Source organism: Micropterus salmoides, unplaced genomic scaffold, assembly GCF_014851395.1.
Source record: "Micropterus salmoides isolate LMB-PRFRI ecotype aquatic unplaced genomic scaffold, ASM1485139v1 Ms_hic_scaffold_3722, whole genome shotgun sequence".
Lineage (NCBI taxonomy): Eukaryota > Metazoa > Chordata > Actinopteri > Centrarchiformes > Centrarchidae > Micropterus > Micropterus salmoides.
The window spans coordinates 11,906-17,044 of NW_024043065.1; the positions used below are offsets into that span (position 1 = coordinate 11,906).

Consider the following 5,139-nt stretch of genomic DNA (forward strand, 5'->3'; position numbering starts at 1 on the left):
TTTAACTCCATCCAGGTTTTTACCTCCTTTAAGCAGGCTAACAGTGGCTGCACAGACTCCTTTGTTATGGATTTCATAGGCAAGCAGATTTGGAAATCATCAGCAAAACAGTGATAGGAGATGTTATGTTTCTGGAAAATGGATCCCAGTTTCAACATACAATGAGAAAAGGATGGGGCCCAGAATAGAGCCTTGAGGGACCCTGCAGGTGAGAGGAGCAGCTGACAAAGAGTGTTCAGCTAAATGAACAGAGAAGCTCCTATCAGTCAGGTATGACTGAAACCATTTCAAGACAATACCTTTGACACCTACACAGTGTTTAATGCGAGGATAAGGATTGGATTGTGTGATCCACAGTGTCAAAGGCGGCAGTCAGGTCTAGAAGCATCAGAACAGCAGAGTTCCCTGAATCCACCATTAAAAGGAGATCATTTAAAACCCTTAAAAGGTGCTTGGTTTAAAGCCAGACTGGAACTTCTTCTGGATCGCATGGTTGTCGAGGAATGTTTGTAGTTGGTTCGGGACTATTCTCTCCAAAACTTTCGGGAGAAATGTAGTTTGGAAATAGGCCTGAAGTTAAAGAGAACGTAGTGATCTAGATCAGGTTTTTTGATAAGATGCTTTTGTGAGATGGTGTATGTAGTTGAGATTTTACAATTGACTTAATGCTGGGAAACAGAAGTGCGGTGCTACTATTTGTAATAGAAAGGCTCAGTAGTGATGAGACTCCAGGAGAACAGTGGGGAGAGAAGCAGGAAAATATAAGGTGGCCCAGACATATATCATATGTCTGGGCTGAAAGTTTAAACATTTACTCAAGGCTGTGGCAATAGCAAAACAATAGTAATTAAAAAAATTTGACTGTGTCCTGTTACCAGATGACGTGCAACCAAAGTACCCAGAAAAGTATATAACGACTGCGTTTCCCTTTTCCAAGACATCCTGCTACCTGCTACTGCAACTTCATCTGATCATCACGGTAAGGTTTTAATTCTGGCCTTACCACAACACCAGCTTTACTGAAAAAGACTTTTGATTATATTTAATGTTAGATATATATGACAATGATAAATATAGAAATAAGCCTGCATTTACCCAGTCTTATCCAGACTTAGCATGTAGTTCTTACAGTGCCCATAAAACTTGTCCCAAATATTTGCATATCAGAAAAGTGTAATTGTTCATAAATTCTCAACTCTGCAGAGATAAGAAAGGTATATACATCTGAACTGTGAATTAACTTCTATAATGTCTTTACACAGATGGTCTCAGATCTTCATTTCATTGGGCTCCTCTGTTTGACCAGTGGGCTGTGGATTGGCGCAAATGTAAGTAGGGTTAAGAATAGCCAGTCAAGAAATTAGGTAGATAAATAAATTATATTTACTTAATTATTATTATATATTGTGACTTGGCCACTGACGATAACATGGAAAATGTAAGCCAAGAATGTGAAACACTGTCACTATTTCTGCACCACAGTCCATTATAAACCACACATTAGATAAAGTTTATTGACAAGGGAAACACATTAATTCTCTCTGTGATTATGGACCCTCTCCAAAACAGCGATGCCCAGAAATATTACACACCGAAACTTTAAGCAGACTTCAAAGAAAACTTCACCTATGTACTTCACAGACATTAGGGCTGTCACATTTTCCTAAAAGTCAAGTTTAAAGAAATTCAAGCTAACTCTATTTGTTCTAATTACTTCAAACTGTATGCTGTGGTCCTGCACCTCCTCAGGTGTGTCCATTCGCCTGTGGTGAGAGAGAGTGTCTTATTATTCAAGCCGCAACAATCACAAAGTAGGCCCGCAAAATCCTAGGGAAACTATAAAATACCCCACTTTCAATAAAATCCGATCTTACCAAAAATAGCAAATGCTGCCATTGTAGTCTCAAAGTCTAAAGCTACAAAAAGGAAAACTCTGAGTTGTTGTGTTCATTTCTAATGCTGTTTTTTTTTTTACATCCACAGGCGCAAAGTCTTAAAGGTTGGTGCTTCTTATATTAATGGAGCTGAATGCTCGAAATACATAGCTGGCACTGTGTGGTTGGGGAAGACAGGGTAAGGGTGGAAATGGTCACCTTCTCAGCAAAAGTATGAGGAGTTTTAAAACAGCCTTAACCATGCCAGCCAGATTAATTGATTATTGCATTATCAAGCAGTGACGATTAGTTGATTCATCAATTGAAAGAAAATGAACTGGCAACTTTTTGGGAAATGGAAGTAATGTTTCAGGCAAAATGCCAGACACTCACTTTTTCCAGCTTCTTAAATGTGATGATAAGTTAAAAATGATTTTGTAGGTCCTGGCTCTGGGACCTGCCCTTCTGGTTGGACTACTTCTGGCCGTCGCTGTTTCCTGTTCCAGTTGAGTGAAAAGGACTGGGCTGATGCAGAGGTACTTTTTGAAACAATAACAGATGTAACTGCCACCCTGTATTTGTTGCATATGTTTTAAAACAGCTTGCTGCATGAAGAATGATGTGAAAATGTGTGAAACTGCTATACAAATTTGCTGTCAGTCTCAAGTGCACTGATACAAAAAGTAAAGTTGCATTTTGTAAGATTTTATTATAATATTCACACAGTTTAAACTGGGGCTGAACAATAAATTGAAATATTGTTGAAATTGCAGGAGCTGCAATTGAAAAAAAAGATGAAATGTGTCACAGAATTACAATGAAGTATTGTGGTGCTACAGAGACATCCCGGCCTATAAATCATATTCTCCGGACATGAAGGAACATGCTTGCTTGAACATAGACCACAGGATAAATTTTACTTTTTTCAGTGAAAATTAAATGCATAATCACCATTCCCACTAAAATTGTGACTCGTATCACAATATATTTCAAAATAAGTTTTCTGCCTATAGATCAGCTCTAGTTTGGAATGCATTAGAAATATTTTTTTTATATCCCAATTGAAATATACAGGATTCATCATTGTGTTGTTAAATATTATGTCCATGTAGTGAAGCTGAGAATTCAAACAGTCTTTGTCTCTGTTTGCATCTTGTCTTCCTCATCAGTACTTCTGCACTTCTCTTGGTGGAAATCTGGCCTCTCTTCAAACTCCTGACGATTACGCCTTCATCAGAGATCTGATTTTAAGAGCGACTAACTCACAAAAAGCAAGTTGGGTTGGAGGCTATGATGAAGTGAAGGTAAGTGTTTTTTGTTGTTTCTTGTTGCCTGCAATTGAATATTTTTTCATATTTATATTTGGTAGATGCATTAAAAAGAGATTTTCCTGTCATGATAGGTTTGCAGGTGTGATATGGTTGACCTGATACCAATGTCTACCTATTTTTATGAGCTTAATTGTATCAGGTAATCTCACTGAGATCTCGTTTGCAAGAGATACCTTATAGAGCAGAAGAATTAACTACACAGAGAAAACACACCGGGCCGGACAGGGGGGACACAAATGGGGGCACAAACACCACACAAACGGACACCACAGAGAAAGAACAACACCTGCAAGACAACGGGGATGGGGGTTGGGGACAACAGGAAACAGCAGGGAGTTATTCCCTGCTTAGTGAAATAATTAAGCATTATGTAATTGTCAAACCCTGACACATTGTGGGCGATGAATGTGTAGTTTTTATATTTTGGCTGTTTTGGCTGTTTACAAAGAGGTCAATGCAGTCTACCGTGAGGCACACCTTCTCTCGATCTCAAAATCAATAGCGCATAAAAATATGGCCTCATTTTGTTGTCATGCGTTTGCGTTTCAAAGTCATAAAACACATAGTTAGTCTGCAGCTTTGATGGTGTTCATCCCTTCAATAGAGTTTGACAGACTTGGCAAGGAGTAAGTAAGTCAGTAATATCTGGCAAATGCACACCGTCTAAAGCTACTTGAGTAAAAAGTAAAAATACAGTTTTTATAAAAGGTTTTCTCATTTGCATTACCTTCAACCTAGCGGGAAGACTACTGGTACTGCTGATGTTTGCACTATCTGCATAGCTAGAAAAATGGTAAATTAACCCTTAAAACTTCTTCTTTCAGAATGGTGTGTGGCTCTGGAGTGATGGTTCAAAGTTTGTCTTCAATAACTGGGGTAAAGGAGCCCAACAACAGTGGTGGAGGGGAAGGTTGTATGGAGATGAACTTTAGAGGTACAAATTAAATAGTTCATTTACTCGATTGTGTCCTTGATTGTGATTTTCATTGAAGCAACTTGAAAATGGAAACAGAGACTGGCAGGTGTCACAAAACCGGATTGTCTGTGGTCTGACAACTTTCACTGTTCATTTTATTATTTTTACATGACATGCATTAAGAAAAAAGCAAGCACTTCTCTAAAGTGATTTTAATGTTTCTTTTTCACCTGTCTACAGGACAAGATTATGTCAACGATGAAAAGTGTAATCAGAGGAGATCTTTCGTTTGCGCCAGGAACCAATAACAATTCCTGCCATGTGCTGACATGCCGACACATCTGCCATGAGGGTGTCACTTCCCCACTGATGATGTAATTTCCACCAGGATGTCAAGCCTCGATGACATCACTGCTGGAATACTTATTGATAAATCTGATTTCATTTCACTTTAATCAATAAATACATATGCATATCCTGTTCAGCAATCAGTCTCACCTGTTTATAGAAACTTTCCATGCCTAAGCTCAATATTTATGTCCTTTGGGCCAAGATTAGATTTAGATTTAGCACCAAATGGTCAAACAAAATAAAACATTTCAAGACGGCTCCGGCAAACTGGGTTGGAAATTTTGTAGTCTTTTCTGATATTTTATCACACCCGTCATCCCTGCTGTTTTTACCGGGATTCTCCCAAAATTTACTGTTCTATCCTGCTGTTATCCTGTTGAAATATTTTCTTGTAAATTTCCCATACTGTCAATATTTAAAAAACAAACAGAAACAAACCGGAAAAATGACTGACAATGCAAGAGTAAAGACTGCAACAACAATGCAATTCTTCTGCATGAATGATTCTGATTATTGACAAGTTAGTACTTATAAATAATAATAAATTAGAGACCAGAGAACACTGTTTATCCTGCACAAGGATTTAATGAATAAAAACAACCCAGAAAAACTGGAATATTATGCCAAGTGGTAAAGTACATATGAAATTATGAATATAGTAGGCCTA

The 5,139-nt window shown here is 38.0% G+C and overlaps 1 pseudogene; it reads left to right on the forward strand.

The window, feature by feature from the left end:
* Positions 1 to 889: 889 nt before the first annotated feature.
* LOC119884846 lies at positions 890 to 4,596 on the forward strand (annotated as a pseudogene).
* Positions 4,597 to 5,139: the final 543 nt, after the last annotated feature.